The following is a 27,010-nucleotide window of genomic DNA, read 5'->3' as shown; positions in this document are numbered from 1 at the left end:
TCTAATCGAAAGGAAGGGACATCACATTGAAAATAAATAATTTGAATTTATTCTTGGTTTCCTAACTTATAATTTTCATTCATGTTTAATTTATATTTTTGTAATTTTCTATTAATAAACCACTTTTGAATTGGTCCAAGGACGTTCTGTTCACCCTGTATATATATATATATATATATATATATATATATATATATATATATATATATATATTAGGGTTTTAATCCACATCTGTCCCGTGCCCGTGGGAATTGCTAGGTGGCCCTAATGATTGCGTTAGCATGAAACACTAGTTCCCGTAGGTGAAATTAAATAGTATTTATTATTTTATATATATATATATATATATATATATATATATATATATATATATATATATATATATATATATATATATATATATATATATATCTATATATATATATATCTATATCTATATATATATATCTATATCTATATATATATATATATATATATATATATATATATATCGTTTTTCCTTACGGGAATAAATATGTTCATAACGCAAAACCTTCATTTCATGCATTATATACTAGTTACATGCTGATCTTTATAACGTACTAGCATTTCAGCCCGACTTTGCCCGGGTTTTTGGAGGCGTATGTTCAGCAAAATAAAAAAAGCGGTCAATTTTTTAAACTTTGACCCCTATTATGACCCCTTAACATTTATTGTTTTTGGCTCAAATCAAGTTATTAAGTTAGATCACCGTCCAAGGAATCTATATCTAAAATTTCAAGTGTTAAGACTCAAAGGTAAAATCGTTGAACTTTGACCCATTAACAGCCAAATGTCTGGCCGAAAGCCGATTACAAAGATTTTCCAAAATCTCAGTACCCTTTATATCAAATTTCGAGTCTTTAGAAGAAAATTTGACAGAGTTATTGCGTGGGGGAATGTACACACACACGGACAGACACACAGACAAATACACAGACACACACAGACACGTTCACAAAGGAGAAAAGAACAGGAAAAAAACTTACATCTACGTTGTTACGACCACCGCCAAACCGAAAGTGATACTTTTTAATATTAAGGCTAGACAATCAAAAGGAGAGGATGAATTTCAAAAATATCGGCGAAAAAAAGCCCCCCCCCCGTAGAGAAGTGCCCAGTTTAAGGTGAAGATATTAATGCTTTTAGCCATTTTTTCGATATTTGTCGTCTGAAAGGTCGAACGTCAAAACGATTCTTATTTCGAGAAAATCCGTCGCCTCTGTCGAAAGTGTTGGGCAGACATGCAAACATAGATACATACATACATTTATATATTGGTAACTAAAAATTTTCGACCAAAAACGATGAAAAAGCTGGCCCTATCTCTTAATACCCTTTATGTAAAATTTCAAATATTTAATAATTTGTTAGAGACCGTTGAGGTCAAACATTTTTTAAACTTTGACCCCTATTATGACCCCTAAACATTTATTGTTTTGGGTTCAAAGTTATTAAGTTAGATCCATGCCCAAGGAACCTATATCTAAAATTTCAAGTGTTTAGACCCAACATTGTCGGAGGAGTTTGGTAGAGTTCTCAAAGGTCAAATCCTTTAACTTTGATCCCTTAACAGCCAAATTTCTGGCCGAAACCGATCACATCAATTATCCCAAATCTCAGCGCCCTTTATATGAAATTTCGAGTCTGTAGACTAAAAATTGACAGAGTTATTGCGTAGGGAAATGTACACGTACACACAGACATACACACAGACACGTTCACTTTTATAGATATATAGATAGATAGATAGATTTCCGGTTTACTTTTCTTGTTTTAGAAAAAGTATACGTTTTATGATAAAAGTGTTGGATTAATGTAAACATGGAAATGAAATATACTGATTTAAGGAAAGCATGTTTCGTCTTATGTTAAACGTTTAATCTACTAATTAAAAAGGTCACCATTATTGTCTGTGTTGAATTTTCAAGAGAAGATATTTTGAACTGTAATGGACTTCTATTCTACGTAAAGATGTGTAATACACTGCTTTTGTCTAGTCACTGAGTGCAGACTTATAAGATTTTCACAGAAACCACGCTCGCTAAAGTTATATTTTCCGAAAGAGAACTTGTTTGTAAACAGGTGTCTCGAGCGATAGTTTAATTTACATAACTTAGTGCATTATTTGACATCAAACGTCTAGCAATCTTCTGAAAGTAAAAGCGTTTACTGTCATCCATAAACGATAAATTATAGCCTCAGATCACAAACACATACCTAACACACTGGACTATATATCTAACAGGTTATGTCTTTAAATCATAAACAAGTTTAACATGAGAAGAGCGTTCAAAAATAATGCCTTCCATCTTTTATTCATTGTTATGATGACTTAACTTATGCATTTAACCTAAGAGTATTGTCTTTATATCTGCAGATATTGACTCTGTAAGACTGTAAGTGAACAACCACAGCCATGTGTTACAAGCTGTGATTCGTCAGTGAAATCAGAATGGTAGTGACTATGTAAAAAATAAATTCTGGAACATGAAATGTTTCTTGTTTTAATCGTTCCGCTTCCATCTTTGTTTTAGTTAAAATTTCAGAGCTAAGAATAGGAAACTTAACATTTCGAGCGAACTACGTGGCAAGTAAAAAACCGATAAAATTAATCCAACCTCTGGAAAACTATTCGAAGATTTCTTAGTTGATCATTTATTACTTTTCAACAAATCTGCAAAATTATGTAATTGCTGCATATTTAGTCACGTATTACTTAGATGTTTACGTTAAGAACTATTAAACCACTATTTTGGCTAACTTACATGGTTCATGTAATCGAAACACTCTGCCGTTCCTTCTCGGTCCGAAGGTTATGATCATATTGAATTTATTTTAACTTATTTTAATTATTTCGTTTTTGTTGAAGTATTATTTTTATGTTTATATTTTTATTTTGTTTAAATTTGTTTTATCAGTTCGTTTTTTATTTATTTTACCATTTTTAGGTTATATTTATTCTTGTACTTATAGTTTATTTTTAAGTAAGAGTGTTCTTAGTAAATGATTTACACCATGAAATAATTGTTTGATTAATTCAGGGTAGAATTCATAAAGACCTTTTCAAAGAGAGTGGGCTTTTACTAAAAAGATTATTATCTAAATAACCCAATAAATAATGATAAAAAATTAAATAAATAAAACTTAACAATGTTTTTTTTTCTTTTCGTTTGTTTAAATTCTTCGGAGGTTTAGTTGATAATTATATTTAAATAAATTCCACAAATTTTATTACATTCGAATTACTCATAACGTGACTTGCTATATGTATTTGTATTCAAATTATAATTTCTTATATCATCTTCATTTACACACACAAACACGTGCGCGCACACACACACACACACATATATATATATATAAATATATATATATATATATATATATATATATATATTTATATATATAAGGTAAGTCACAGATACGAGATCAAGTGAATTATCCTGTCAGATACTACATTGAGTTAATACTTTCAGGATGATCCTAGCCAGAAAGGTAAAGCTCAATATATAAAAAAGAGCAATATATAAGTTTGATGAATAAAGTAAGATCCAGCAGATTAAAATATATTCATTTTCTCTGATGATATTAGTCATTATTGAAAATCCATAGATTAAGGAAATAAACATAATTGTTCTCTATATATTCATTGTTTCAAACTGTTAACTTAAATATATGTGTACATATTTTGATCTACAGAATTCAACTTTAATCATCAAGCTTATATATATATATATATATATATATATATATATATATATATATGATGCATTAATATACAAAACTATATACAGCTTAGATATCACATCATTAACAAAACTATATACTACTTAGATATCACATCTCTACACACTAATGTCCCCATTAAAACATTTACTTCATACTCCATACACATGTAAAATATCATGTATCAAACATTAGCTTTCCGTTTTCCCCTGACCGTTAAAAAAATGATTAGACTTATAATTGACAAAACTTATTTTCAATTCAGTTACAATTTCTACAAGCAAAATTCAGTCTTCCTATGAGTAATCATACTAGCCAGCCTTTTTGTTGCGAAAATTGTGGGAACACAGTCTTACCTCTTAAACGGCCTTGGTGTGTGCTTTGCTGACGCAGCGTTATGATGCTGAAAAGAGTCTAAGATGGCGCCTGCGGCCTTATATAACAATGCAGTCTCGCAGAATCTCATGTTCTCTCGCGCAGATATGCAAATTTGGAGGACTCTGTCTTTTATAAAAACAGACCACTAGAGCAGATAGCAGGAGACGTGAAAAACGAGTCTACGGACGACGCTGCTGCATTGAGCTGAGGTTTTGTGTACTCTTTTTTTTTCTTTGCAACAACAAGCTATTTCGGCCTACATTATTTTATCATAGGCAGATTCGATCTGAAGCTTATACCAGAGTTTGACGGGTCACCATCTGGTCCTTCGGTGGTTTAATGGCTAGAGAAAACCGAACGGGTTTGCCGGTTGTGCAAAATTAAGGATCCAGCTTTTACCGGTCGGTTATACATAATTATATTGTTTCATACACATTTTAACGCATCAAATAGCTTGTTTTGTTTTAAAAAGAATTTTGGAATAAGCTATTTTGGTATTTTCATAAGTTTGTGTAAGAGTTCTTATGTGGTATCTGTAGTTTTATCGTTATGGCTTACTAAAGTTTTAAAATTTGAAAAAACTTAGCTGGATGGTCTGTAATACTTGAATAAATGTTTAACAAATTATAACATATGTAAAAGTAAAAATACATGCTAAAGTATAGTAAAAAAGTAATCTATATTAAATAAAATTAAGATAAATTAGACAGTATTCTATAATTGTCTATTACCTTCGCCATTGTGACAATTTATTGGGTTGATTCAGATGAATAGTGAAAATGTTAAGTAGTTTTTATTTTGAATGAAACCAAAGAAAGCTATGTTACGATTATGCAGAACACTTTCTATGAAGACAATTAATCTTTGAAATCGAAACTAGTCATTACGGTGATAAGCAGCATTACCACTGTGGTAGAAAGATAAACAGTTGAGGTGCTCGCAGTCCGTGGTTACTGTGATGAAGGATGAAAATACGTTGATTTCTTTATGTTGTAGACAGTCCGAAAGGTGTCGAGAATTAGGACAACGGATCGAATTTTCAGTATATGCACGTAATCTAGCTATCGCAAGTTAGTGACTAGACTTTAGCGGGTCGGTTTATGAACAAAGAAGCTTAGAGGATAGCCGAGATTAGAAAGTAGGTAGTAAAGAAGCAATACTAATATTGGACAGAATTGCCGATGCTTAATGATAAGTTTGTGCCACGAAAAAGGAGAAAACATAATACTTATTGGATCATGTTTATATCCGATTAAGTCGGCGGGCACGGATAATGCTTCTTTTCCGTTGGGTCAGGTGTAAACTGTAATTGTATCGAATAATCTCGTCAAATCAAAAGTGAGTAAGCATATAAGAGACAAAAATGAGCCGAAAATGTTTTGAATAATCTCGCCAAATGGGAGCTGACTCTTTAAGAGGTTTTGATTAATTAGTGTTCTCTCAACTAATCTCTTAAAAATAATTGAACAATAAAGAGATCAGTCATAGTTATAACTAGTCATGTTATAACTAGTTAAGTCAAGGATTTCAAAAAGGAAGTTTTAACCAAAAGAAAACTATTTGGGCAGTTGGCGTAAATATCTATCAATGAGCAAGGAGAGATATAAATCTCATGACTGATATGATATTGAGAGGAAATCGAAAGTTGATGTAAGAGGATTAAAAAGCTACAGTTGCTCCGCCGAAGGTTGCGGGAGACGCAGAGCCACAGAACCTAATGGAAGGCGGACTTTCCAATCAAACTAAATCATACGGAAAAATATATATGTACAAATGTATCTTGAAGCGCAAGTAACATTATAACATGCATTATAGAGACTGAAAACAAGCAATAAAGTTGAGGTTATTACTAAAATAGAAATATCTTGTTTCAGTTTGGTGAATTTACAGACTAAAGATAAACAAATATCAAAGATATTGCAATGCAAAAACTATGATCTTGTCTTGAAATGATTTATATTTTGTAAAATATTTTTTAACATTTGAAAGTGTACTCTTGCACAGCCAACCTGAAGTGCTTCAACTCTGCTCCAGTGAAATTTCTGAAAATAAACAAACATACAGTGTTGCTATTAAAATAGTTCAATAAGTTTTTCCGCTTTTAAATGTATTAAAACGTTGCCTTTAAATATTTAGAAAAGTGTGTTGGAATGCCTTTATATTTACAAAGAAAAAAAACAAGAAAAAATAAGGAAAGGAACTTCTGACGAAAAAAGTATAAAATAGGAATGTCGAACAGACTATATATTATATATTTTTATTTGGATTTTATTATTCATGTTTAGTGTGCTAGTTTTGAGCTTTCTTGTTTCTTTTATTTTCAGGTTTAATTACATTTTTATAAATAATTTTTTTTGAAAGAGAATGTGCGTAACATAGTTCGTGTGAAAGCACATCAGCAGCGAAAGCTGGCCAACAGACGAAGACATTAGCAGCAGCAGAAAAATGTGCATATACAAATTAAGAAGTATTCACGAGAAGTAAAAAAAAATGGAGAAAAATACAACACGTACTCGCGAGAGTAACAAAGTCGGCGTCAAAGAGAATGGACGTGTTAAATTGCAAGCGAAAAATGGCCGAATGCGACCGGTGGCCGGTCTGAGAAAAGAGAACCGCTGCCAGGTAAAATAAATGTGACAACGAGAAGTTTTTAAACGGTACCGAAAATAATGCTAATATAATCTTTTGTTGAGAAAGAAAAAAGTGTCGACTTTGAGATTTGATTTGTTTGTCCATTTTTGACGTAACGGCTAAGTTACACTATTCGAAATCTTTATTTTGCTTATCTGCGTTTTTGAAGGTAAGTCATAAGTGTTAGTCTGATGAAAGGGTTTCTATGGAACGAACTGGATAAAAACTTGGTGCACGTAAGTTTTCAGTCCTCACTGTAAAGCACATGCAGTCACGACTACTGTTTTTAATAGATACTATTAATCCATCCCTTTGCTTTTTACAATATCTTTAGTTTCGTTCTTTCTCTTTCCATTCGTTCCGTTTACTTGTTATAATCTCAGCTTACGGAGGGTCACGTGTTATAATATACTGATGACACTGACTGACGGCCTATGTGCCCCAAGTTCGAATCTAGCTCGTTCAAGAAAAATCAATTTCACTTAAGATGTATGTAAACTTGACATAATTCCTTTCGTAAATTCCGATGTTTTCTAGAACAATTTCTGCATCAGAAAAATATCGGGGAAACCAATGCCAACAGTAGACTATTAGCATACAAACGGTGTAAAATATTTATTTACAATAATCTATATATCTATAAAAGAACATGTATGTGAAGACACTTATCAACCTCTTTACTAAACGAATATTTGATCTTCAGGTGTGAAATTTAGTATATAGGGGTTCCGGCATAGGGGAAAATTTTAATCGGTTTTCATGCTGAAAAACGGATCAAAATTAAATAATTGGTACGTGCGGTTCATCAGATGTTTATCTGTTTGTCAACCGTTTAACGAATCGGCTAACCTTATGGTACACATGACAGTTTCCATATGTTAAGAATAAGTAGGGTTGAAAACACTTAAAAAATTATGTCAAGCTAGCCTAATGGTTATTGTACTTGACTCACTTTCTTAACGTTTTGGTTTCAACTCAGCTCGAGTATTTTTTATTTACAAGAAATGAAGTGTATAGAAAAATCATAATACTCGCATGTACATATCTCAACTTCTGTATGAATTAAAAAAAATAATATTTATGCGTATTATACGACTGAGCAACGACGGGCGGCCAGCTAGTTTAAGATATTCTTTCTTTCCCTATACCTTTTTTTCTAACAATATGGTAATATCTATTTTCTCCTGTCCACCTATGGTGATAATTTAAGTTTTTCTTTGTTTAAATATACTTCTCTCTGGTTTCACTTCGTATTCGTTAGGGCGAAAACTTTTTTCTATTAATCTTATTCCCGTGACCCTATCGATGTCGGCCATTCTTTCTTCGCTTCCTTAATACGAACAATGCCAATCTCAGATTCGATGACATTTGATTTTATATTCTAGCCAACGCCGAACCACTGTTATCCCCGCCCCAAGCCAACCTCTCTGCACATCTTCCGATCTCTGTATTCCTCACCGCATTCTCTGCCCGTTCTTCGTGGATCGTTGTTCGCATGCCCTCTCGTCTCTCTTTTGACAACAGCAAGCGAAAACATGTTGCAGTAGAGAAACAAATGAAGTGTGGGGATCATCTGTAAGTGATTTTGATTGTGTCCATACATCAAACGTGCTGCCTGTCAGTTGCTCCTCCGAAGGTTGCGTGAGTCGCAGAGCCACAGAACAAGAACCTTACGCCTAATGGAAGGCGGACTTTCCAATCAAACTAAATCAGAAGCACATCCTTTCGATGATGAAAACAAATATAGAACGCCATTTTTAATGGAAAGCTGAGATAAAAAAGGAAAAATCTTCTCAGACTTCTCCTTTTTTGTTTTCTATTTTCTACCTTTGGTAATGCACAATTATTATTATCGTTATATTTTCTTCAATTTACTGAAAGATTGAGAAGTATTAGTTATGGCTTCCCAATTATTTTATGACACAGTCATATTATAATCAAGCATGTGTGTGTGTTAAGTAGGTATTTATTTGCTTCCCTGCAGAAGCAAATTAGCCAAGGTCGTTTTTAATGTGAGAGAATGTGTGTGTATGTGTGTGTGTGTTAAGTATAGGCTCTAAATCATGTCTATAAAATTCAATCACGTTTTTATAAACATGCTTTCAATATCGAATGTCGTAAATGATTCGAAATATTACTGTTATTATTAAAGAAATAATGAACACTTAGTTATTACAAAACTACTAAATTGCACGAAATTGAACATGAAAACCTCTCAACATTACATATCACACAGTGGAACGTCTTCCAATCAGACTACTACTATTTCTGGATTCGCTTATTAATATGCATTGGTTTAAAACTAATGATAAAAATACCAACAAGATAGCACTTCCTTTGGAATAGTATGTATACTAAAGAAGATTATAACTTATAATGTTTATATGATGCAATGGTCTCCGTTCTGTCTTGAGAGACAACGAATACTCCCTATAAGGGTGCATGCGTGTGTAATTATAAAGCAAGGGTATTGCAATCACCAAACTCACCTCTTATGAGTTAGAACCGCCTGATTCTAGTAGCAAGTAGAAGTCCAGGACGGTTTTAAAATAATAGTAAGGCCAAGGGTACATAAACACTCTTATATTCCCAAATATTCACCCATTTTTGTACTGACAGAACAATGCTAACTTCAGTAATCAAACAATTATATATTATCTATACTACTATATTACTGCCACTAATTGTCTTGTATTACTAGATCTAATCTACAACTACTATCACTACTACTAACAATTATCTCAGCAACTGTATTACAACGGTGAAAAATATTATCAAACGTAATGAACACTTAGTAAAGATGTTTTTATTTTTCTTAGCCTATCACATTGACGATAAGATTGACAGAATATCAATATTTTACTAGAAACGGCTATAACTGCCACTTATTATTCCTGATATATTTTTGTACTTAAACAATTTGTTCACACATTCAATTAATATGTAAAGAAGTTGCTGACATGTATGCAAATGACCAAGCCGTGGGACGAGGGAGACGTCAAAGACATCGATAGATGTATATGACATCAATTTCGCAGAAAGAGCAGAGAGAAGAAAAAGGATGAAAAGAACGCACAGAACGTCCAGTCCGAGTTTTAATGTAACAACAACAACAACAACAATGGTATAAAAACACCAAACAATAAATTAGCTCGTGGTATGAATTATATATTATTTAATTCATATATTAGTTCTAGCCTACGTTATTAGTTTCTGTTAGTCTATCGCTACAAATTTCATTGGCATGTTCATTATATTCTCAGATATTAACAAAGAGAAAACGAGGCAGCATTCAATAATGCTTATTTAGTTAACGACATGTACATGGCGACTGGCCAAAGGTCTTATTAATGTACTGGACCAGGTTATTCATTTCCTTTCTATCAGAGCGTTTCCCGTTGGTAAAGAGACTTTAACAAACCAAACGTTTCGCCATGGCTTGCGTTGATATTGCTCAGACAATTAACCTGGTCAAAATTTCTTGTTAATGTGTCCAGCTACTGCACAACGATTGAGTCTATTCCAACTAACATCTCTATTATTCTAAACACTGCCCCGTTTCTTATGAAAAAATATTTCTTACCTATCACTCTTTTTACTCTATCAGTCTATAAACTGAAATCGAACACCAACGCCTTTGTCCAGACAAAACACCAGAACTGTATACAGCGTTTCAGAACCAATACTGCTCTAAACGTATGAATTTCAATACGTAATCTTCAGGATAACGCACTAAACACAATTAAATATATTTACTGTACTTTCCTAACAGCTTATTATACTTCTTAGGACAAATTTATTTTTAGTGTGGCGTTAACACATGGCCAGTGTCGAGTGGTGAAATTGGCCGAGATGTTTCTACTATCTCAATGATTTCTACATATCGATCGCCAACGTTGCCTAGTTAGTCAACACTATAGACCCCGTAACACTGATATCTGCACTATTTATTTATCTGTACATTAACGATCAAATAAACTGACTGGTTCATTTACAAATTGAATCCATATGTTTGTCATCCTTCTGGCAATTGTCGTATATTGCTGTATATATCACAATGATCGGACAGAGTATGTCTATCAGCATTTAGATAAAAAAATATATGTGAAAACGATAATATTATCAGAATGAAAAGCACATTCAGATAAAACCATTAGGACCATAACAAAAGACGAGAATCTCTGTTACATGATGGACATTGCTTATTTACTGGATGAATATGAAGCGATTTTCCTCTTGCATTCAAGTTAATATAAAATCTTAGACAAAATACTGGCCACTAATTATATATAAGAGATAGAGTTAACATAGTTACACATACACACACAGACACACAGACACACACATATATATATATATATATATATATATATATATATATATATATATTACAATTATTAATCAAATTCAGCAAATTTGAAAAAAAATATCACATTTATTATCCGACAAAATATCCAAAACTTAAAGTTATTTCTTTACGCACAGCTTTTAAATAAATTAATTAACTAATTATATATAAGAGATAGAGTTAACATAGTTACACACACATACACAGACAGACAGACAGACACACACACACACACACATATATATACAGTGATGATCATATTTATTGGCACGGTAAAATAAAATTTAAATTTTGTCTAATAAATTCTAAAAAAGGGATTAAATTAAAGAAAATAACAAAGTATATTATGTATTTTTAACTGGCCTTTCCGATGCAGCAATCGGATTTTAGAAAAAATAAATAACAAAGGAACAACAAACATAATTGCAAAAAACCCTTGTTCAAAATTATTGGCACGGCTTTGTTTTTCTTGTAGTATCAGTATTATATCAATCAATTTCCGGTTTACGTGCTTTCTGAACTTTTTATAGCCATATTATGCTTGTTTAACGCTAATTCAGTGAATAATTTTTTTCAGATAATTTTTAGATAGCGATTTATTTAAACTATTATAAGTGACTAAATTATAATTTTCAATCGCCATGGTTAAAACTAAGGAACACAGCGAAGACGTCAGGAAGCTTGTTGTAGCATGCCATACCAATGGGGAGGGCTATGATAAGATTTCAAAGAAGCTTAACCTTCCTAAATCCACTGTTAGAGCCATAATAAACAAGTTCAAATCGCAAGGCCACGTTATGAGTTTAGAGGGTAGAGGGAGAAAAAGGATTCTTTCCCCAAGAGATGAACGGAAAATTGTTCGACAAGTAAAACAAAACCCAAGGATCTCTGTTGGGGAGATTGTTGATGAACATAGCACCCCTGGAGTGAATGTATCTCGACATACAGTTGGTAGAGTTTTGAAGAGAGCTGGTTTAAAAGCATGTCGTCCGAGAAAGACTCCCTTATTGAAGCCTATGCACCTGAAAGCAAGGCTAGCCTTTGCAAAACGTCATATTGATAAAGATGTTGCATTCTGGAAACGTGTTCTATGGACTGACGAAATGAAAATAGAGTTATTTGGCCATAATAAAGTGTCTTATATTTACAGAAAATCTGGCGAAGCTTTCCTGCCTAAGAACACCATACCCACAGTGAAGCACGGTGGAGGCAGTTTGATGTTTTGGGGATCCTTTGCTGCCTCTGGACCAGGGCGACTTGTTAAGGTCACAGGTAGCATAAAAAAGGAAGATTATGTTAAAATATTGGATGAAAACCTGAAAGACTCTGCTAAAGAGCTCTCACTTGGTCGTCGTTGGTGGTTCATGCAAGATAATGACCCAAAGCATTCGGCTAAACTGACTAAGAAATGGCTCGAGGACAATCATATTAATGTTTTGGAGTGGCCATCACAAAGCCCAGACCTTAATCCAATTGAAAATTTATGGAGAACATTAAAATTAAGGGTAATGCAAAGGAAGCCTAAGAATCTTATTCAATTGGAGGATTATTGTCAGGAAGAGTGGGCTAAAATTACTACTGAAGAGTGCAACAACTTGGTTGTAAACTATGAAAAGCGACTGAGGAAGGTAATCAAGGCCAAAGGCTATACAATTGATTATTAAATAAATCGTGCCAATAATTTTGAACAAGGGTTTTTTGCAATTATGTTTGTTGTTCCTTTGTTATTTATTTTTTCTAAAATCCGATTGCTGCATCGGAAAGGCCAGTTAAAAATACATAATATACTTTGTTATTTTCTTTAATTTAATCCCTTTTTTAGAATTTATTAGACAAAATTTAAATTTTATTTTACCGTGCCAATAAATATGATCATCACTGTATATATATATATTACAATTATTAATTAAATTCAGCAAATTTGAAAAAATACCACAGATTTATTAAAATATCAAAATATCCAAAACTTAAAGTTATTTCTTTACGCACAGATTTTAAATAAATGGCTCATATTATAAAGGAAATCTATTTTAGCAAAGTAATGTTGATATAGAGTCAAATGTTTTGCTGTTTAGTACAAAGGATGAAGACTAAAAGGTTTATATGCAGAGCCTAAAATAAGCTAATATTTAATAGTATATTCCGAGCTTTTTATAGAAGCTTTTAAGTTTTTCAATATATGTACTTAATAGCAACATTCATGACTTTTTATTAACATTATTCTGCTAAAACATTTCTTCTCATGATATGTGCCATTCATTGAAAATCTATGACTGAAGGAAAACAATTGAAAGTTTGTATTTTTCTCGAATAATAAATTGTAATTAATAAAAACTAAATTTATTTCCGAATTTTCACTTATATTCACTATATATTTTGTATATTGAAATTTTGTATCTGATTAGAATTTTCTTATAAATAATATTTATATAGACTTTAATTTTACAGCATTATAACAGTTGTAATCTGAAAGCATTACAAAATAGCAGTTATATATATATATATATATATATATATATATATATATATGACGATGAGATGTCTCGGTCTCTTTTCTCCACACATTATTTTTGAAGTTCTAACGACACAAATCAGTTATATGACAACGTAGAAAACAATACACACACATACAACAAATGTAGACTATATGTGTGAAGAGAGACGTAACAATAAATTACGTAAGAAAATGCAGCAAACTAGCCCCCAAAAGCAAACAAAATAGACATGACTGCTTCTGGATGCCTGTCTGCATCTAAGCATACATAAAATTTTCACAATACGGAACCAGTGGCGAAATAGTGAAGAATTCGAATCATACAAGCATTTGTAACACAAATGTGACGATCACATAAAGACAATAATATCAGACGAATCAACAAACCTCTAAAAAATTATGGAAACAGTTCAAGGATGCAGAAATATAGACAAACACAGAATTTGTTAACGAACTGAACATAATTTCAAATATGAAAGAAAATGATGCATAGCCAATAATTTTACTCGCATAAAGAACAGTTCTGAATATTTTATGAAAAAACTAAACAACAAAGAAGATAACTGTGACTGATTTGAATTAAAAAGGAGAGTGACTCTCAACAACTCACCACAACATTAAGTAACACAACTCACACATTCCCAACTGTGAAAACTAACCTAAAAAACTATAACACACTGACCAAACACAAATAAGATCAAATAGAAATAGATTAAAATACAGGAAAAGTTTTACACAAATCACATGAAACACTGTTAACACTTAAGCATATTCCTATTTGAACAATTATAATAATTTTTTAGTTATTGTTTTCGGATCTGTAGCATTACTACACATAGACATAGGATTATTTTTTACTGCATCTCATATTTCAATTCTTCATATTATGCAGCTGAAATATATTTGAAATTAAATTATCGAAAACGGTCTTAATATAAAACTAATACTTGCTAAAAAACATCTTAAATCCTGTTAGTCAATTTCTTACTGCAACTTAAATGAAACAGTGTTGGTTTTATTCAATTAATGCTTTGACATTCTTTCGAACTATCTCATGAGCTATAGCGAAATATTTTTAGAAACTAATAAAAAGGTGAATTCAATTTATTCTTTAAAAAATACTAAGAGAACTGCACTTAACATGTGTTAAGCTCATAAAAATTCTCGTGATGTAATTTTGCGTAAGACAAATTCCAAAGAAATCGATAGATTATTATTGTTTTCGCCCAAAACGTAAAAAGCAGTGTAATTGAAAATCTAACACTTGACGTGAACAGTAATAAATGGAAGATCGAACGATATTTCGAAAGTTAAAGCATGATGCACATCAATAGTATTTTTGTACTGAACTAAGTCACGAAATGTTGAGGTCATCGTACGGTTCATACAATTTTAAGAAAAACGGGTAATTGGAAAAGCAGTCATATATAAACAGGCATTATTTTCATTCTATTTAACTAACGTATTGATCTTGTAAAATGTTGGCTAATGTGCAACTACTGTTCTTGAATAAATGGTAGATATATAAGAGATAAAAAGGTCATAAGATATTGACAGTATTTTGTTTCTTTGAGCTATTTTATTTTTATACTTTTTTTCTACTCACGTTCACACCTAATAAGGACTAATGTGGACTTAAGGGGCTATTATTTAGGACCATGCCTTAAACGATTATCAAGATTTTAGTTTAGGTTACATTTTAACTTCTACATATCAGTACAGTCATGAGAGCAGGTAGACGACCGGGAATTCCAAAGTTCGCTGTTCGAGGGGGAAAAACTATTAGCGTAGAAACATTCTGACATTTAGGATCCTCAACTATGAAGTGGTGTGATTTTGATGCTAAGAAGGTTCATTGAGGTATTACTTTGACGGAAAAACAAGTGCAACGCATTCATCAATCACATTTCATTAAAATACATGTAAACAAACAGCATAGGGATGCAACATTGTGATGATTGGACAGGGTTCGAGGTTAATTGACAAAGTGGGATCTGTTAAATTTAAAACTTTTTCGGACTTTATCCAAAGGGAAAAGACTAGTGGTAGATGCAACAGCATAGACGTCGCAAGAATACTCCATACATGAGCGAATGATGACATTGTATGCGTGAGGTCTTCTCGCACTATATTTCTTTGCAGCAGCATTCACAATGTTCTCAATGTATTTGTTCCAGCTCATATTGCCTGTGAATGCTAAGCAGAGAAATTTGAAGGAAGAATTCTCAGGTAGTGTATAATTGTTCATGAATATCGGTGGTTTGAGAGGCTTCTTGTTATTATTAAAGTAGAGCAGTTTAAATGTTACCATTCATTTACGGCCCTATTCCACTACGGTCTAACAATTCTGCTATGGTCTTAGATTTGTGTACAACTTTTCCTCCCTTGTACGTGTTATAGAGCGTTGCATTGGAGCTCAGATGAACAGTTGCCATAAAAATAGCGATAGGACAGGGACAAACTCGCAACGTCTCTTCTGTGGGAAAGATACTGCAAAGAAGAAAAAATAGAAGAAAAAATAGAATCGCCTAGTAGATTACGAAGTCTGTTTTGAACTCTGTCAAAGCAAGATATGATACTTCAAGCTACTTCTGCCCAAATGTGGCAATAGTATTATTTCCTAGGGCGTACTTGGCTCGTATACAGACAGAGAATTTCTTCCGCAATGAGATATCTACTAGAGCGTAGAATGCTACAACCATGTTTCCGACGACCTTGGCTACGGATTTGATGTTTGTGCTCTATTTCAGATCTGGAGTAAATGTCAGCCCAAGAAGTTTTTCTAAACGAGGTAAGAGCCGTTCATTTGAATAGGAGTAAGACGTGGGTCAGAGTATTGATTATGGAATAATAGAAGTTTGGTTTTAGATGTATTAAAATTAACAAGACACTCGTCTCCCCATTATATCACGTTCTTAAGCTGTGGCTATTTCTATCTTACAATGATTTCTAGAATGTAAGTTTTCCTATGTATATTTGACTTTTATACGTAAGTAATGGCGGAATGCATGCTGTCTTTGTGAAATGGCCGCTGCTAAATCTCTAGTGAACAATGGAGGTGAGTTGAGTTTGCTATAATATTTCTTTGTGAGATGTGCTTCAATGCCCGCTTTACACAATTTGCACACTTGTAAGCAGAGAGAAAGAACATATTGGTCCGTGAGGCATCTCTGATGGGTTCTCTGGTGCCTTTCCAGTCAGCCCTTTTGTAGTAACATACCGTTTTGAGCAATGCCTAGTCACCTGGGGTTAGTATTTAACTGTGATGTTAACTGATACCACTAAGCTGTTTGCGTTTTCAAGTTAATTGTGGGCATTAGTCACAAAACTTCCGGTATTGTCGTAAGGACTAGGTCTAGAAGTGATGCACACTGTTTTTCACGATATGGCAGGCAGGTCCGGATCATGGCTGTCTGCGAAAAGGAATGGGATATAGAGAAACTATAAGTACAGCTGAGAAACCAAACCAATTTTTATGGTGGATATTAAAGTCATCAAACACATCTATACTATCAGAGACATGATCGATTAGGATATAGTCCTGACCTGATAGAGAACGGCAGAGAAAATATAAGTAACTAACGCAATGATGAAAGGCTAGTGAAAGCACATAAAATCCTGGTCATAAGTTTCATAACGTTGATCTCGAGTTAAGGGGAGGGTTTTACGAATGTACTCTCCAAGCTTTTAATACCAGAGTTTTCCTTTTTTTAGATGAATGACCTGACAAGATCTACAGGTCCATCACATCGAGAGGGGTAACAATGCGCTTGGTTTCTGCACCGGGTATTTTCCAGCTCCGCATGGATGAACATATTAAATATCTTACCTTACAGTTTTGCTCTATTATTAATAAATAAGTGTAAGATTGTAGATACATTAATAAGAAATCAAGTATCTATTTAGTATTGTGAGAAAACCAATCTATTTTAGTAATTATCTTTTAAAATAATAGGTGAATAAAATATTAATAAGTACATGGATATGTAAGAAAATACAAAGCAAAGAAACTAAAGATATGCTGGGATTAGAGTTATATATAAAGGCTACACATAAAACGGATAGAGTGATGTACTGAACTTGGTGATCTTCGGGCGACCCATGTTACTCTAGCTAACAAGCCAGTGTCTCCGCGTGGAATTAAATTAGGATGCAAACATTACCATCGATTTAAGAGCTACAAATGCGAGGCAGATCCATTCCAGATAGCCCCAATAGTAGGCCCTATATCAAAGTGGCTCTGTGCCTTATTTGGTGTAAAAAAGAGCCAATTGTGTTCTCTTAGCTTGCCTGATATTTATATATTGTATATTTCACTTTAGACACAATGTGTGTGCAATTTCTCTTTGTCATAATATATTTAATTTTGTAGCACTCTGCGCCAAACAAAGCAATCTCTCGCAACAGGTCTTGCTTGCATGATATTAAAAAACAATAAAAACTCGTTACGCACAATGAATTGAATACACGATCGAAAACTCACAGCACAACTTTCGGAATGTTTGCTTCTATATTGAATAAGGTTTATTCCAATAAAAATTATTGCCACAATACTGGATGCCTTAATTTATATTTATACGAAAAAGCACTGGTTATATATGCGCATAAATTGCAATACTAAAAAAATCTTATTGAAATTATATAGTAACTTCGAATGCATACACTTAGCGATGTTAAAAGAATGTTCAAATACATGGAAAGTGTTTATAGTTTTCCAATTCTTCATTTCGATAAATCTTTTTGTTTTTTTCTTTTCTAATCTAAATATTCTGAAGTTCCTTTTAACTTTTTGCCATTATCTTTGTGTAACGCCGGCTTTTTCTTATCATGATGAGAAGCATTTAGCCTCGAAATAGTATGACCTAAATAGTTTTCTTCCACTTTGTCAATCTCACCTTTATTGATTTCATAACATAATAAAGTTCTACGTAAGGTTATTTCTTATTTTTAATTCAATTTTAATTTGATTTACTTTGTTTGTAAATAAATATTTATTATATATAGAGAGTTTTGCGTATATATATATATGATATATACATATATATACATATATATATATGCATATATATGTATCTATAATATAAAGCTGGATGTCTGTGTGTGTGCGTGTGTGCGTGTATGTGTCTGGTCATGAATAGGCTCCTATATGGTTGACTATTTAAAAAAAAACTGATAACATATAGTGATGGAAGATGTATCGAGACACAGGAATGGGTATGTTTGATCTGGCAGAACGGTGGTTCATTAAAATTGTGGGGTCTGCGTTCGCGACTGGTCCAAAATGTATGGAAATAAAAAATTTAAAAAATTACAAAAAAAGCTTTTAAAGTGTTTTTGATATAGATGTACATAAGATTACCTTGATAAGTATGTTTTAACTTAAATAGGGATGGTATGATAAAATTGTTGGGTCTGCGTTCGCGCCTGGCCTCCATAAAATGGAAATAGGCACAAACTTTATTAAAGACTTTTCATATCTATCTGCGTAAGTATACTTTGATAATTATGTTTCAGTTTGAAGAAATATGTTATAATAAAATTATGGGGTGTTCGTTCGCGCCTGATCTCCATAGGATGTAAATATGTCACTAAGTGTAACAAGGTTTTTTTAATATAGATCCACAGAATATTGTGATAAGTGTTTCAGTGTGAACAGGTATGGTATAATAAATTATGGGGTCTATCTATTTTATTTTGCTTCGGTTTTGATACCCCCAAATTCGAAGCTATATCTTTACAACCCTTCCTTTTCATAACCGATCATACTTCCCATTAATCAGAGTCCATTTTCTGTAGGCTGTTTTTGAACCCAGTCAACGACGGGTACTTTTGCTAGTATACATATATATATATATATATATATATACATATATATATATATATATATATATATATATATATATATATGTGTGTGTGTGGGTGTGTGCGCAAGAGCAGGAAGGAGAGAGCTGCCGGTTCACAGCCTGCCGATACCGCCTTCACGTGTCCAGAGTGTGGAAGAGTCTGCCGAGCACGGATTGTCCTCATCAGCCATCTCAGGACCCACAAACCCCTGACGCCGAACTGATTGATTCCTTGGTCATCGTCGACTTCGAGGGACGAGCAAGAAGAAGAATTATTTATATGATAAATACACACGGCTATCCATAATGCATCCTAGATATGACTACTGATTGTCTTAGATATATCTTGACAGAAGTTTGTTAGAACAACCTGGCGTCAGTATAGTTTTCCTACAAAAAAAAAAAACAAACAAAAAAACACACACTTAACAAATAAGTAAAAATTCCTAAGTATTAGTGACGGGAACATCATCTCTTCGGTATAGCTATCCCACATTTTCGTTCACAAGGAATCGTACCATTGTTCTAAATGACATTTCCTGAAGTGACAACATTAAGCTATATACTCCATCAGACTAGATAGGTGTTTAGTCAGCGATCCGACAGGAAAGATAGACTGTAATATATTTAAATGATGGGGCGTGGAGAGGATTATTATGTTTGGTATTTGTGAGATAAAATAGAACTTTAATGCTATATATTAGAGTATCTGTGTATATTATACAGAAACAATATGTTAACCCCCATGGAAGTGATCATCTTATTTTCTGAGAAATTTGAAAGAAGTAAAGTAAAACAACAAGTAACTACACACACACACACATACACACACATATATGTATATATATATATATATATATATATGTGTGTGTGTGTGTGTGTATAAAAGTAAACATATTTGAGTTTTAGTCGAAGTAAATCGGTGACAAAGTATGCAAATTAAACATTATATTTGAGTTTTAGCAGTGTAAAATATGAAAATTAAAACAATGGAATTCGCTAGGTTAAGGCCGAACAACAGAATTACGAATATGCATGCATAACGTAATAGGTATTGGTTCATGTTTTAATTTTTAGTCTCGCAGCAAACCTGTCTTTATAGTTCAGGCATTAACGTCAAGGACAGAATTAATTGTAAGCTAAACGTATTGGTTTCGATTCTCGGTAGTGCCGCACAAGACTAATTTTTAAAATCTTTTTAAATAATGATTTTATATTGGGTCCAATATTCTACGACCGTGTAGTGCCTGGTGACCTACTGTGTTTTATATATATATATATATATATATATATATATATATATATATATATATATATATATATATGCATAGATGAGTTCCTAACAATATATTTTGCTTTACTACTATTTTTATTTGATATTTTCATTTTTCCAGTTATTGAAATAAATTCAACGCGTTTCAGAAGATTTTTAAAGTCCTCATTAGAAATTCTATGGCAAAATAATTTAGGTATGATTTTCTGTCAAACAAGATCAAAGATTGGCCAAGTGTTTTCCCTAACTGATCAGATGTAGTAACCTAATAGCATAGTATTCGTCCCTTGTGTGAAGGTCTATCTTCCTTTGACAAGAGACAGTGTTTATTTATACTTTCCTGGCAGTTCAGTCTAGCTTTTCTCGGGCGGGCCCTATGTACTGTTCATAACTTTATGTGCATATATATATATATATATATATATATATATATATATATATATATATATATATATATATATATATATATATATAATATATATATATATATATGTATATATATATATATATATTAAGAAGTTTGACTCATGTCCAGGTAACCTACATCTAAACATTCAAGCGTTTAGACCCAGAATTTAAACTTTGACACCAATTTGTACCCTTAACATTTATTGTTTTGGTTTCAAATCATATTATAAAGTTTATATCCATGTCGAACGAAACTACATCTAAACTCGCAAGTGTTTGGACCCAGAATTGGCAGAGGAGTTTGGTAGAGTTTTCAAAGGCCAAATCGTTGAACTTAAACCCCTTGACAGCCAAATTTCTTGCCGAAAACCGATTAAAAATATTTTTCCTAACCTCAATACCCTTATGTCAAATCTCGAGTCTGTAGAATGAGAATTGAAAGAGTAGTTTGGTAGGGAAATGTACACACAGACAGACACACACACGGCCAATTTCACTTTTATAAATATACTAGCAGTTCAACGCGGCTTTGCTCTGATCCTATGTACTGTTCATAACTTGCCTTACGTGTGAATACACTTTATGTAAGGTTTCGAATGTTTGGACCAAAATTTGTCTGAGTAATTTCGGAGAGACTTCAGAAGTCAATTTTTTTAAATTTGGACCCCAATTTTGACCCTTTTTACATTTATTATTTTGGTCTCAAATAGAAATACAAAGTTTTACCCACGTCCAAGTTACCTACATCTAAAATTTCAAGTATTTTGATGGAGGAATTTGGTAGAATCTGGAAAGGTCAACTCTTTCAACTTTAACCTCTTGTCAGCCAATTTCTTGCCCCCAAACTGATTAAAATGCTTGTTGCATGTCTGATTACCGATTATGTATACATTTCAAATGTTTAGACCCAAAATTGACTGAGTAGTTTGCTAGACACCGTAAAAGTAAAATCTTTTGGACTTTGACCCCTTAGCAGCTCAAATTTCCGACTCAAACCGATTATGTAAAATTTCAAATGTTTAGGAAAGAAATTGCCTGAGTGATTTGATAGAGACCAGTGATGACCCGAATTTTGACCCCATAACCTTTAGTTTCTTGGGCTCAAATCAAATTAAAAGGTTTGATTCATGTCCAAGTCACCTACATTGAAAAATTCCAGTGTTTAGACCCAAAATTGGCGGAGGAGTTTTGTAGAGGTTTCTATGTCAAACCATTGAACTGTCACCCTTGACAGTCAAATTTCTGGCCGAAAAACAGATTAAAAATATTTTCCCAAATCCTTATGTCAAATCGTGAGTCTGTAGAGTGAAAATTGACAGAGTTATTTCGCAGGGAAATGTACACAGACGCACACACATTCAGACAGACATTTTCACATTTATGGATATATCGATAGAGTTATCGTTATATGTGAACATACACAGCACAGGTTGTGTTTTGTGACATTTTGTAAACGAGGCGATCACTCGTAAATAGATGTATGAAGAACAGACGCACATTTAATAATGCTCTCGTTACATACACGTATATATATGTGCCGAATATATACCCACCCCTGGGGAATACAACCAATGTATTAGTTGTTATGAGTATCCTCTTCTCCTGAAAGTTATTTGCAGTTCATTTAATCGAATCATTCTGGGGTGTTTGTCTTTGACTATGGTGCAGATTCTACGTGCTATGGAGTAGGGTGTTGATTTCAGACAGGTTTCTGAGTGAAGAATCTTAAAGTGGAGATATTGTTGGGTGCCTGCGAATTTGTGTTAACGGCTGTGATAATGTTGTTCTTTTTATTTTTCACTAGTATGTCTAGGAAGGGCAATTCTATTAAGCTTTCTTCTAGGGTGAATTTGATTTGGGGTGCAGATTTTGGAGTATTGTGTGTAAGTCTTCAATATATTCTTATGTGCTTGTCGGAAGGATTAAGCAATCATCCAGACATCTCTTCCAAATCGCTATGAAAAGAGTTTTGGTATTGTGTCGTATTTTTGCTCTAACCTTTTCATATAAGGTCTCTTCCAGTGAAACTAGTGTAAGCGCGATGTTTTTCGGATTTAATAACTGAGAAAACATTTCATAGCTACATATCTTGTTAAGTATAAATTTATGTGATACCCTGTGTGATACAAAAGTTGGCACATCAGTTGGAGATTTAGAAGAACGGAAACTATTTTGCATATCACTGAGTTGGATATTTTCGCTGAGGTGGTTGACACATACTCTATTTATTACAGATTCAAGCAACTTATTGATGACACACAGGAAACTGATTGATCTGTACTGAGAGGCAGATGATCGATCTACAGAATTATTACCACAAGGAAAACTAATGAAGTGATCTAGGGTGTTTGGAGGCATTTCTCTTCAAGGGAATGTTGAAACTACTCCACAAACATCATCATCATCATCATCATCATCATCATCATCATCATCATCATCATCATCATCATCATCATCATCATCAACAACAACAACAACAACAATAAAAAAAAAAATAATATATAGAGGGCCAAGCAAAATGATCTAACACATTTGTTGGTTTAATAAATTGCAAATAAAATAAAATATGACAGTGTTTTTATTTTCGAAAAGTACATATTATGCCATTCTGTTTCCTTTGGTTGTAAAAATAAATTCAGTCACATGGGATACTTTATTATCTATACGCACTCAAAGGCGTTAACGAAAGTTTCTATAATTCATGTGAAATGGCAGTAATGTCTTGTCGAATTACACCTTTACGTTGTTCAATAAACCGAGGCCGATTAATATATACCTTTGACTTAAGGTATCCACCGATGAAAAAAATCGCGCAGATTTAAATCCGGTTAACCGGAGGGCCAACCGAAATCACCACGTAATGAGATCAAATAAACAGGGAACATCTCCCTCAAATGTAAAAGAATCACGAAAAACAATAGCACTATAAAGAATCACGAAAAACAATGGCATTATAAAGAATCACGAAAAACAATGGCATTATAAAGAAACACGAAAAACAATGGCATTATAAAGAATCACGAAAAACAATGGCATTATAAAGAAACACGAAAAACAATGGCATTATAAAGAAACACGAAAAACAATGGCATTATAAAGAAACACGAAAAACAATGGCATTATAAAGAAACACGAAAAACAATGGCATTATAAAGAAACACGAAAAACAATGGCATTATAAAGAAACACGAAAAACAATAGCATTATAAAGAATCACGAAAAACAATGGCATTATAAAGAAACAAAATAGCATTATATGAAAACAAATGGCATTATATGTACTTTTAGAAAATAAATACACTTTTTGGTTTCATTATTTTATTTGGTTTTTAATTAACCATACAAATGTGTCAGATCATTTTGCCCGACCCGATGTGTGGTTATACATACATACATACATACATACATGCATACATACATACATACATACATACATAATATTTATTAATATATCTATAAATATATATATATATATATACTATGTATATTATACAAACATATATATAATATTTATTTATATATCTATAAATATATATATATATATATATATATACTATGTTTATTATACAAACATACACACACACACACACACACACATATATATATATATATATATATATATATATATATATATATATAGAGAGAGAGAGAGAGAGAGAGCGAAAGCATAGCAGTGTGTATACATACGTACGCCTTAAAATAAGTACTATAAATAACGTGTTTGCACAGCTAAGCATGTGGTCTACTGTGTATATACGTGCAAATATAGGTGTCAGACTATCTAACTTCTGTCTATTTAACTGGGTTTATTATAAATGTGTCTGTTGACATTTGATTTTCGACAAGCATTATATATACGTGTATGCATATAATCTCTATGTCTGTATGTTAACATGCCCTATCGTCTAGTGTCATTTTTGTATAGGCGGATGCATACACAGGTTTGTTTTTCGGAAACGAATTAACAAAAGTGAACCATTATTGATTACTCGCGTCTTTGTTATTTTATGTAACCAACCAGAATAATCCTTTTGTTTTGTGAATTATAATTTTGCATTTCTTAACTATAATTCCAATCCCTTTATTATATAAATATTTAACTGTAAATATTACATTGTTTTAATTTATTTTTCTGTTGTTAAAATCTCAATAACATCGAATATTGCAGTTCATCCATTTTAACTAACCCCCTGGCAATCCGGCACCGTCCGCGAATCACAAAATCTAACATATGATAAAGAGTTAGAAAAGAGTAAGAAAGAATGATGGTGGAGAGAAAAACAGACAGACATACAGATATAGAAATGTCCATTAATATACGAAAATCAAATATATTTTAATTTACATTTTATTATATTGAACAATGAAAAAAGGATATTTATTGTTTTCATGAACATAGAATCTGAGGTTGGATCAAAACAGCCCATTAGAAGTTGGAAAACTGCATTTCTAACAATCGAGCATTAATGATATTTTGTAAAGTTAAACAGAGCTCATAATATTTCCATTTATCGCGAAAAAACATACCAAAAGAGCAGAAAATTCCTTAAAAGACCCATAGATTATCAGGAAAAACCTCATCACATCTCATGCTACACGTAATTTCTACACGTTTATAAACATTTATATTATTTGAATACTACTTTATGTGTCTTTTTATGAAGAAACAGATAAGTGGAAAGTGCTCAACTGAGCTCCAATCTATGGTCCTCCCTCACCAAACTTTCACAGGAAACAATCGTCTAGCAGAAAACACTATCAATAATTTTCCCCACTCTTTATCTGTGCCTAAACCTAAACGTAGATTCCATGAACAAAGCTTCTTTCTTGGAACTGCACGCCTATGAAATTGTCTTCCGTTTTCCTGCTTTCCAGCTGACTACAATATGGTTGTCTTCAAGTCAAACTTAAACAAGTTTTTGATGAGCCGTTCCATATAAGTTAACGAGTTTACTAACGAATACTATATTGTCCAATTTCTTCTGTACACGCTTTAACCCTTATCCTCGGGTGGCCTCTTGGCCTTGATAAGTGGTGATGCCTATGTAAAAAATAACAGAGAAATAGACGTTTTCTGGAATTATTTTACTAGCAGTGATATCCGGAATTATTTTTTATGGGGGACGAGTGTCTAATTGTCCTTTTTAAGGGATTGTTTCTCCTTGTTAAATTTCCTTAAAAAATCTTCTGGTGAGATCTCGATATCCTTTTTGGCTGGTGATTTAGAATCGGTTGGTATCTGTGCCCTTTCCTCTGGTTCTACATATGCTATACTTCGATTATTAGCATTTGTTGGGTTGGCCTTAGCAGCTGGATTTCTTTTGGGGCATGTGTAAGTAAGATGACCGACTTCGCTGCATATCCAGCATGCTGGTCTTCTTCCTGCGACCACAATCGGTAACTTTTCAACTCCTACCTCTAAATAGTAAATAATGTGAAAGAATGATTCCTTATTTAGGAGAATGTCGAAAGACCATACTCCGTTGTAATGATCCTCTTCTATCCCTGTAATGTCCCCAAACATTAATAGGTAAACTGCCAGATACTAACTCGGTACTGCGCCTGGAACCTCAAATATGAAAACTGTGGTTCGCCTTCTTCCAAGATATTCCATTCTTAAGATATGTTCAGCAGTTATAATCTCCTTTTTCGTCATTGTGATGCAATCCTCGTCCGTCTTGAATAGGACCGCCCAGGTATTGTAGCCCTTACATTTCGTTATATGTTCCGTTCTTGAACTCGCAGATGCAATCGGTTTCGTCACCGTCTCTTTAGTTGAACATAGCAGCTTTTTGCTTTTATGGTCTATCACAAATAGCGAAATCGTCCATTTGGCAAATTCATGGATCCGGGGCTGTTCCAGTGTTATTGCTATTTCTATTGTAAAC

This window comes from Euprymna scolopes, chromosome 10 (assembly GCF_053919585.1).
Source record: "Euprymna scolopes isolate OS-2025 chromosome 10, ASM5391958v1, whole genome shotgun sequence".
Lineage (NCBI taxonomy): Eukaryota > Metazoa > Mollusca > Cephalopoda > Sepiida > Sepiolidae > Euprymna > Euprymna scolopes.
This window is presented reverse-complemented; position numbering follows the sequence as displayed.